Source organism: Lissotriton helveticus, chromosome 7, assembly GCF_964261635.1.
Source record: "Lissotriton helveticus chromosome 7, aLisHel1.1, whole genome shotgun sequence".
Taxonomy (NCBI): Eukaryota; Metazoa; Chordata; class Amphibia; order Caudata; family Salamandridae; genus Lissotriton; species Lissotriton helveticus.
The window spans coordinates 67866414-67877789 of NC_136068.1; the positions used below are offsets into that span (position 1 = coordinate 67866414).

At 40.8% G+C, this 11376-nt stretch overlaps 1 long non-coding RNA gene across 1 annotated transcript in view; it reads left to right on the forward strand.

The window, feature by feature from the left end:
- LOC144768071 (uncharacterized) overlaps positions 1–3885 on the forward strand; it is a 78506-nt gene extending 74621 nt beyond the window's left edge. Inside the window, exon 5 of the long non-coding RNA XR_013598461.1 lies at positions 2210–3885. This is a non-coding gene — a long non-coding RNA (uncharacterized LOC144768071). The remainder of the gene's footprint in view (positions 1–2209) is intronic.
- Positions 3886–11376: the final 7491 nt, after the last annotated feature.

Below are 11376 nucleotides of genomic sequence, written 5' to 3' on the forward strand. Positions count from 1 at the left end.
AAAATGTTATGACATATAGCCATTTCTCCGAAAGCCCTTACTCCATCAGAAATGTTTAGCTATGGAGTAGTCACACTTCATCATTTGGCGTCCTCTCAGACTGGAGTAGAAAAAATGCCACTCCAGCGGACTCAATAGAGGGAACAATGGCTTGGGAATTCTTATAAATCTGTTTTCAGGCAGTTACCTAGGGGTATACTCAAAGGTTTCCTTTATTAGTAAGTACCTCTGGTAGCATTAAAAACATTGGTTATATGATGAAATACAATGAATCACCTAGTCATCAAGAATCCATAAGATACCAACATGTTTCCCCTTATACAACAGCGTTAAAAGGTCTTGGGACTTCTTCAGGGTTAATGAACTCCCTAGCTGTGATATCCAAATTAACCATACAGAAAAATGTAATAAATAAAACCCTACCGGTCCCTCATTTGAATGGTTCAACCCTAGTTATATTAAACTACAGTTGTCATAGCTGAGTGTGGGGGACATCTGCTTCGTAGTCACAGACTTGTCACAAGTCAGAGGTTGCCACTGAAGCTGCCGTAATGAACCCTAAATATGTTTTAATTGATTTTGCCTGAAACTTGACTCAAGTAACTGTCCTGAAAACAGATTTATAAGAATCCCTAGGGCATTTTTCCCTCAGTTGAGTCTGCTGGGGTGGCAGTGCTCCTACTCCAGTGTGATAGGTCATAAAATGATGAGCATGCCTTAATACATTAAGGGTGAGCCGACCTCTGAAATATATTTTAATGATCTTCTCTTCCAAGAAGTCTGACCTGAAAATTAACAGTGGTGACCATATTATCTTCAAGTATTATTTTGTGTTGATCTTTTATCTGGGAGCATATAATTGAGGATTCACCTCCAATACTCTCTTACGCGGTTTGATGGAGTAGGTACCCTTGTAGCTAAACGTAAGGTCCGTGCGTCATCAAAATCGTGAGGCAGACCTTTATCTTAGCAGTATGTTTACTCCATCACTGTTGCAATGGAGCATACATACCGCTAAGACAGTCAGGGACAGATGTATCAACACTTTTTGCGATCGCAAAGGGGCCGATTAGCAGAATTGGCACATTTGTGAATGCAAAAATACATTTTCCAATGTATCAACCATTTTGAATTCGCAATATGGGTAATCACAATTATTTGTGATTACCTAAATTGTGAATGCAGTTAGGGAATCTCAATTTACGATTCCCTAAATGCAATTCATGTACCAATCGCAAATTGCGATTTTGCATTAAGGAATCGCAAATTGCCACCAACTTCTAGTTGGCGGTGATTTGCAAATTCCTGGAAAATTCACTTTTTTGCATTTTTCTAAATGCCATGTGGCGCACATACATGCCCTTAGGGCATGTATGTGTGCTACATGTGCACACCTGCAAATTTCAGTGGTGCATCAGGTTGTCCATTTGGCCCCTTTGCACCCTGGAAATTGCATGCGCAATTTGGGAGTACCTATTGGGTACTCGCAAATTGTGCATGTAATTCCCATGCATTCTTATGGGTCCATAGAAATGAATGGGAAGCCATTGCTTATTTGCTACTTGCAATTTGCGAGTCGCAAATAAGGAATGCATAGGAATTTCAATTTTATTTGCGAAACCTACATACATTACATTTTGTGAGTCCATAATAGCGAATCGGTAAAATTCGCTATTATGGACTCGCAAAATACAATGTTGAAACATCTGACCCTCAGCTCCTAAATTTGGCATGCCGGCGTTCCATGGGTTGGAGGAGATATTATCCTCTGCCCTCCTGAGGGAGTGCACTCCATCTCCCAAAGTCTAAATCAGGCCTTTAATTTAAACATATATGACTTCTTGTTACTGAAGAACTAGAATAATTGGAAAATAAGCAAAATAAAATAATTGACACTCCAAATCCCTGTTCCCCTGACACTGTGCTTTTTTATAGCCCTGTGATCCACATTTACCTTCACAGGGAGTATGGCTGATTTAGATGGGGGCAAGGATATTCTATCCTCCCACAAAATACCTTAACATAATTTAGCCTTGAATAATGTGCTACATGTGATAAACAGGAGTTAGGTAAAGCCTCCCCAGACTCTCCTGTCTTCCTAATGTTGCAGATTCCATTATGCCTGTGTTCAAACAGTTGAAATGTGTTTGGTTTTACTCATGACAGTTGATGTTTATGAATTTGCCTCTGATGTTTTTATTCCCATCAGACACCATTGGGTTAGCGGAGATTATTGTGGACCTTGGACGCTGCAGTTTCCTTATTCTTTTGCGCCACACCTGATGCCAGACTTCGCAAAACACCGCGTGGCAAAGACAGCAGGACCTTTGTCCATTCTACAGTAAATTGCTCCCTTTCCTGTGGGGTCTTCAGTGCCAGCACCATTGATTTAGATCAGAATATGATTGTGGGAACAGCAGAGAACATGCTTTGTATAGGGGCCTGCCAAGGTTCTTTATGTGGCAATTCATCTGTAGTAACATCTGATTACTATCTCCACAATGCCTCAAAGAATGACTCTATCTCCACTATGGCTCAATGAATGACTCTATCTCCACTATGGCTCAATGAATGACTCTATCTCCACAATGGCTCAATGAATGACTCTATCTCCACTATGGCTCAATGAATGACTCTATATCTACTATGGCTCAATGAATGACTCTATCTCTCTTATGGCTCAATGAATGACTCTTTCTCCTCTATGGCTCAATGAATGACTCTATCTCCACTATGGCTCAATGAATGACTCTATCTCCACTATGGCTCAATGAATGATTCTATCTCCTCTATGGCTCAATGAATGACTCTATCTCCACTATGGCTCAATGAATGACTCTATCTCCACAATGGCTCAATGAATGACTCTATCTCTCTTATGGCTCAATGCATGACTCTTTCTCCTCTATGGCTCAATGAATGACTCTATCTCCACTATGGCTCAATGAATGACTCTATCTCCACTATGGCTCAATGAATGATTCTATCTCCTCTATGGCTCAATGAATGACTCTATCTCCACTATTGCTCAATGAATGACTCTATCTCCACAATGGCTCAATGAATGACTCTATCTCCACTATGGCTCAATGAATGACTCTATCTCCACTATGGCCCAATGAATGACTCTATATCTACTATGGCTCAATGAATGACTCTATCTCTCTTATGGCTCAATGAATGACTCTTTCTCCTCTATGGCTCAATGAATGACTCTATCTCCACTATGGCTCAATGAATGACTCTATCTCCACTATGGCTCAATGAATGATTCTATCTCCTCTATGGCTCAATGAATGACTCTATCTCCACTATGGCTCAATGAATGACTCTATCTCCACAATGGCTCAATGAATGACTCTATCTCTCTTATGGCTCAATGAATGACTCTTTCTCCTCTATGGCTCAATGAATGACTCTATCTCCACTATGGCTCAATGAATGACTCTATCTCCACTATGGCTCAATGAATGACTCTATCTCCACTATGGCTCAATGAATGACTCTATCTCCACTATGGCTCAATGAATGACTTTTTCTCCTCTATGGCTCAATGAATGACTCTTTCTCCTCTATGGCTCAATGAATGACTCTTTCTCCTCTATGGCTCAATGAATGACTCTATCTCTACAATGGCTCAATGAATGACTCTATCTCCACTATGGCTCAATGAATGACTCTATATCTACTATGGCTCAATGAATGACTCTTTCTCTCCTATGGCTCAATTAATGGCTCTATCTCCACTGTGGCTCAATGAATGACTCTGATACTGTCCACCGTATTTTCAGATCTTTGAGCAAGCACACAACTGCCTGCCAGCTGTGGTTGCATTTGTTCATTGCAAATGTTGGGTATTAGCAATAAAGATTTGTTATCAATACAGCACAGTTTCTTGTTCCTTAAATGTGCTGCTTATTGCATGTTCCCTGCAGTGTTATGTACAGAGTAACCTGTTGAGAAAGAATGCCGTGAAGGGGAGTGACATTTTCGAGATGAAGAGTGCTGGTAGAATCTTAATGCATGTGTAGTACCCTATATGTTTGATTTTGTCCAATAATAATTTACATTACAGCCTACTAAAGAAAGTTTGCCCCAAGACTTACAATTTATAGGTGTGTACTACTCTGTATACAGAGGAAAACACAACTCAACACACCCTCATGAGAGAGACAGTTCTTCTATGGTTCACATCAGGTGAGGACTGCAAATATGCTTAAGACACATTATATGTCTGAAGAACAAAGATTTAGGTGCAGATTCAAATTTTAGCACAAAGAGAACTTCCCAGCAATTGTGGCAGAGTACCCTGTCCACCAAACATAGAGTACGCCCACTTTATTTAGAGTCTGGTCAACTGGCATGTTTCCTACGGTGGTGCCCTCGCTGGCTCTGCAGCTGGAAATTCTACAGAGTGGGGGACTTGGGTGTTGGTGCATTAGACCATATAACCAATTTAGTGCAGATGGTCTGATGCATTTTTTTCCATTTGGAACCTCCAGGGACTCCCTCACACTCCAGGAATAAAAAAACTGAAAAAATGCATCTGACGCCCTGGGAGAAAACTCACATATTTTAAGGGTCACATAGTGTTTGTTTTTCAAAAACAAAATCCCACTTTGGGAGTTTGGCAGACAGATTTAGGGCTAGATGTAGGTAATTCCCATTTACAGACTCTTAAATACCGAATTTTACCGATTCGGTATTTAAGAGTCTGCAAATGGGAAGGGGGCAGATGTAGGTAATTCCGAATTCAGGTATACCGAATCTGTAAGATTCGGTATTTACCGATTCGGTAAATACCGAATCTGTATTGCCCATTGATTCCTATGGGCCTTGAAGCCCATAGGAATCAATGGGCAACACCGATTCGGTATTTACCGAATCAGTAAATACCGAATCCTGCAAGGGTGCAGGGGGTGTCACTTTGACACCCTCTAGCACCCCAAGTACAGGCTTGTGTGACATGTGGCACACATACATGCCCTAAGGGCATGTCTGTGTGTCACATTGCACAGGTGTGCATGCACAGATGTGCATGCACACCTGAATTCGGTATTTTACCACACAATAGGATTGTGTGGTAAAATACCGACTCTTAAGGGCCTGTGGCACTCTTAGGAGTGTCAGCTACATATGGATTTACAGAATCGGTATATTTACATATTCGGTAATTTACCGAATCGGTAATTTTACCGAATCGGTAAATATACCGATTCTGTAATTTTCAGCCCCCTACATCTGAAAACCCTAATACCGACCGGTATTAGGGCTCCTACTTCTGGCCCCATGTACCATTGCCATGGCAGAGTACTTACCTCTAGCCATGACAATGGTACTCCACTGCCATATTTAGAGATGTCCACTCATTTACAGGAGCCGCTGTTACAGTGGTTGTGTAAATGCATTGAAAGTTTTTATGTCTGGCTCTGTCAACATGATGAAGCCATTTTCAAAAAGAAAATACCAAAGCGAACTGCCTTCGCAAAACTATATATGCAGCTGTGCATAGTATAGGGAGGGGAGAATCAGCATGACTTACTAGAAGCTACAGCTGTTGTGAATCATGACACCACGCCACACTGAACAACAGCAATAAAGAGCATATTACGCTCTGCATTATGCATATATACAGTTCTTTAATTATTAAAAGACAAAAAGAGAAAAGCATATCTATATATATATATATATATATATATATATATATTAAAGCTCCGCAGTCCGAAAACCAGCAAGAATCAGCACTCACAGTAGGTTAAACCCCTTCCAGGTTTATTGCACACAAAATTCAAATCAACAGACGCGTTTCAGCACTTGCCTTCGTCAGTGTCAGCTGGCGACGGCAAGGCGGAAGTTAAAATAAGGCATAACAATTGAAAGTGAAAACGGATAATTTTACAATTCATGAGCGCCATCTTTGAATGGTGAATAACTCAAACAATAAAGAAAAAACAGAATTAAAGGCAATGTTCGTAATGTTGAATAAACAATACATCTCTACCCGACTATCAACGTATAAGTAGTCTAATGCTAGCATTTTTTGCCCTGGATGGGCTAAATTCATAAGGGTTCTCAATTTAGAGACCAAAATTTCATTAAATCAACATAATTCACATTGCACCAATAGTCCATATATTCGTTGGTAAAAGGTTTAAAAAAGGAAATTCTATTCGATAAGACCCCTGACAAGTTGATTAATTATTAAGGCCTGAATGGCCCGCTAAGTGAAAATGCAAATCATAATCACCAATACCCCCTGCACCACACTGTCAAATTAACTCCTAAACATCAAATTCATCCCAAAGGGTCCAAAAACCAGCTACCAACTCAATTTCTTAAAGCATTTGTAAAGGTAAATGTATTCTCAGGCAGTGACACAGCTCAACACATGTAATTTCAATTACTGCTACTATAGATGTGATAATAGTTCTTCCCCTGCATTGAGTCCTCCCGGGGACTTCGTTTGAAGATCTATAATGTATCTTGACTCCAACCGCCTAAGCTTCCGTTTCAGATCCCCACCCCTTATATCTTGTGGGACACAGTCCAAACTGAAGAAGCTAAGTAGAGTTCTATCACTGTTATGATAGTTCTCATCCTTATTCATGATGGCCCGTTGGTGCTTCAAGATTCTCAGCTTGACTGCCTTAGTGGTACTCCCCACGTAACGAAGTCCACAGGGACACTTTAGACAGTATACCACAAATGTGGTCGAGCAAGTAATAAACTTGCTGATCCTAATCTTAGAGTCCTTGTGTGGCACCTGATAGGTAAATACCGTCTGGCTGTTGCTGCAGGCCTTGCATTTCCCACATGGGTATGACCCATGCATGGCGTGCAGGTCTCCTTTGGGCTTTTCCCTAGATAGATGGCTTGTGACTAGTCTGTCCTTCAATGATCTTATTTACCTGAATGTTATCATAGGGTGTTCTTGCAAATCTTTGCCAATTATGGTATCAGATTTGAGGATCCCCCAATTTTTGGACATAATGGCTCTGACTCTATTCGCTGCCACCGAATAGGTTGTTATCAGTCTAATTATGCCACTTCCACCTTTTGTTGTTTCAGTCCTTTTCTCAGTCAGCAGAGTTTGCCTATCAACGGCTTTCGCCTTCTCTTCAGCTTGTTGTTGTACAGTTCTAGAGTAACCACGAGATTTAAAGCGTTTCACGCTTCTATCTGCGGCCTCTGTGAAATCTTTCTCCAGGGAACTGTTGCGCTTTATCCTCAACAGTTCCCCGTAGGGGATACTCTTAACCAGGGAAGCTGGATGGCTGCTTCGTCCATGTAGAACGGAATTCCCTGCCGTCTCTTTTCTAAAGAGTGCGGTCTGGATAGTGCCTGAATCAACGAAAACCCTTAGGTCTAGAAAGCTAACCTCTTTCTTGCTCATGTTGTAGGTGAATTGCAGATTCAGATCATTTTGATTCAGGGCCCTTATGTATTCCATTGCTGAGGATTCCGACCCCCTCCAGATAAGGAAGAGGTCGTCGATGTACCTTCTCCAGCATATCACCCTATCGATCCAATCGGTTTTGTCATTCGCCCAGGCCACCCGCTTCTCCCACCAGCCCACGAATAAATTCCCGTAGCTGGGGGCGAAGCAGGTGCCCATGGCGGTCCCCCTGACCTGTCTGTATCGCTGGTTCTGAAAGATAAATATGTTATTATTCAGGCAGAAAGACATAAAGTCCAAAATCATTCTGCTATGCTCCAGGTAGCGGGCAGGTCGTAGGTTCAAAAAGGTCTTCACCGCTTCAATCCCATCAAGATGTCTGATGCTCATATATAGACTAGAGATGTCCATTGTTACCATCACCAGGTCGTCCTCCCACTCCACATCCTGTATTTGTCTGAGGAAGTCCTTAGTGTCCTTCGTGTATGAACTTAACTGAGTTACCCATGGGGCCAGAAATGAGTCAATGAATTTCGACATCTTTTCGGTTAATCCTCCAATGGATGACACAATCGGTCTCCCTGGTGGCTGCGTGGCGTCCTTGTGTACTTTTGGGAGATGGTAAAAACTGGGTAGTCTCGGCTACTTGTTCTGCAAGAATAGATATTCCTCTCTTCCTAGTATTCCCTTCCCATACCAGTATTCAATAAGGGAATGATATTTGCGGATGCTTTCTTGATATTCATGTTCCGTTGTTGGCATGTAGTTGTCGCGGTCCTGTAACTGACGTAGGGCTTCTTTACAATAGTTGTCACGACTCTGGATGACTACGTTTCCTGCCTTTGTCCGAAGGCTTTATCACGATTGAGTCATCTTGTTCAAGATTTGAAATGGCATCTCTCTGTTGAAACGAGAGATTCCACTTGATGTTCCCCTTTTGGGACTCTTCTAGTTTGGATAACTATATATATATATATATATATATATATATATATATATATATATATATATATATATATATATATATATATATATTGTTATAGCAAGGATTATTTATATATTCACTGAAAAAGCCATAGGTTTCAGGCATGTCATAATTAGAAATTCTGTAAGTGGATGCTTGTATTTTTATATTTTGTCGTATTTTTGTCAAAAATGGTTCAAAGGCTACACTAAATGAAAGAGGCGATCATGGACAACCTAGTCTAATTAATAAAAATGGATGCTTTGGGAGCTGGGTATAATAATTAGATTAATTGCTTCATCTTAGGGCCAAAGCCAAACCATTTAAGAGAAGCAAACATAAAATTGCAATTCAGTAAAATTTTTACTTTTTTACATTTTAAAAAGCTTCATGGTGGTGGCAAATGGCCAGATTATGTGTGTCGGACCGTTTGCGGCTGTAAACATGCTTTTTATTTCTGACCCTTAGTCTCCTAGTTTTGCGATTATGATAGAAGAATACAAAGAGCAGTAACTAGATTTGTGGAAAACATTGACCAGGGTTGTTTGATTTGGTAAAGATCATGCCTGTCTAATCCGCCTTTCTGAGAGTGTCACTTGAAGAGGAATTGCTTGCAAGAGCAAAGTACAATATAACAGAAAAGGGACTTCTACCACTTCGAATTAAGTATTATATTCTTGTCTTGCATGTTTTGAAAAAATACACAAATGTAAATGAAATATTTTCAAAAATGTTTCTCAGAAGTCAATATTGCAGTAAATGAAGAAGTCAAAAGGAGCACTTAAAAAAACACGTCAGGTAAAAGGTATTGATTTCATAGAACAAATTAGCAATATGCATGGAGAAAAAAAATATTGTCAACGAGAATACCTGTGAATAGAAGAAAAGCACCATATGCACCATGTTTATAGTGGCAATGCTTCCAGGAAACAAAATACTTAAGAAAAAAATTAAAGATCAAAAGGTGGCAGCATAGTCATAACTATTGTTCAGAACAAACTCTTGACATTGGATTAATTAATTTTAGACTGGAGCAAGCACTTACAAATAATTAATTTCTTTAGAAACGACTTAACCCCTTTAGTGCTGCCGTCGGCCTTTGGACATTGCGAGCACTACCTCCGTAGTGCTGCGCACGTCCAACGGCCGACACGGCCCCACCCGTTTCTTAGAACGTTCAGCACTGGTGCTGAACGTTCGCCGCAAGAAACGGGTTAAAGGCCAAAAAGTGTCAGCATAAACATAAATATTGCTAGAAGAAACATCTTGACACTGGGGGGCATAATTCATATTTTGGCTGATACTCCCTCACAAAGGTGACTAATCATCCACCCTATTACAATTGCATTATATCCTATGACACTTGTAATACACGCGGAGGGGATATCCATCCCGTTTGTGGGAGGAGTATTCTATCCACCGAAATAAAAATCAGGCCCTGATGACTTGAATTCAGAATGGAAGCTGTTGCTGTATTTTCGAAAATGAAACTCTCAGGAGCAATTTAGTTGATTAAATGCCTCCCTGCTATGCAGTCTGCGACTTTAAGCCATCTATATTTCAGGAGAAATTTCATCATTTGTTCTTTCCAGATAGAGAGGAGTCCTAGACTGTGATAGAGGAATGTATGACGTTACAACGCATACATTTACAATGCATGCCTTTGCGACGCAGTTTTTACATCGCAACATCCTTTACAACGCATAAATTTACAACGCATACCACTACAACGATTTTTTTTAAACTAGGCTTACAACGCATTCCATTACACCGCATTATACCTTTACAACGCATACCATTACAACGCATACCATTACATTGCATTTAAGTTAAGTGTTGCATAGTGTAGGGGTAAAAATTACTATCCTAACTCCAGGGGTTGTAACAGGAGGATAAGTGTTGGATAGCGTAGGGGTAAAAATTAATATTCTAACTCCAGGGGGTGCAACCAGTAGGATAAGTGTTGGATGGTGTAGGGGTACTATGCGTTGTAATGGTATACATTATAATGACATGCAATGTAATGCCTGCGTTGTAGTGGCATGCGTTGTAAAGGATGTTGTGATGTAATGACTGCATTGTAAATGTAGTGCGGTTTAATGGTTGCGTTGTAAAGGTTGTTTCCTGTGATAGAGCATCAATGAAAGACAGCCATCTTCTTAGGTGCGTAGCCATGTGCCTCCCATACCCACCCCCAAATGGACTATTGACTGGCCACAAGATATTGATCGCAATTTGCTGTGGTGTAGCAATGGTGGGGGGGGACAACGGCCTCCCTCCCAGATCTTATCTGTGGCCGTTTTACGGGCAGCAAAAGCAGTTATCGACACGGGCGGCAAAAGGTCTAGCTATGCAACTGGCAATTTGCAATGATATTCCTCAATGTTTTTCTAATGCCCTTTTTGGGTGTGCTAGGTGCAAGTTTTGAGATTGGTCCTAATCCATCCTTTGTTTGTACAGTACAATTTTGAATGTACTTGTGTTTATGGACTGCTTTAGACCCAAGGCCACTGGATTTATGTGATTGTGCAGCTGCAGCGATTTTCGCATTATTATAGATTTGCCTCGTTTGCCACCTAATCCATCCTCTGCCACACAATCTGCAGAATTTAACCCAAAAAATGCTGTTGCTGGCTCTAGCGGTTCAAAAGTTACTAAAAATGAGGCAACATGTTACAGCGCAGTGAAAGGCCCTTTGCAAAGCTGGACTTGTCACCTCTCTGTTGCTTATTGATATATTTGTGTATTATATGGTACTAACGAGCTGCACCCAATGCCCAGACAGTGTTAAATTTAAAAATTATGAAATTATGAAGCAATACGATTACAAAATGTGCCGCATTGTGCTGCAAAATTTGCCTTTTCTTGACACATAATTTTCTCAACCCTGCTGCATAATTTGTCCCGCTCCTGCCGCATAATTCAAGTGGCCCTGTTTATAATCCTGACCAGGGGTGGCTCTAGGCTCATGGCGGCCCTGGGCAGGAGCGTAGGTAGGGGGCCCCGGAAGAGGGGG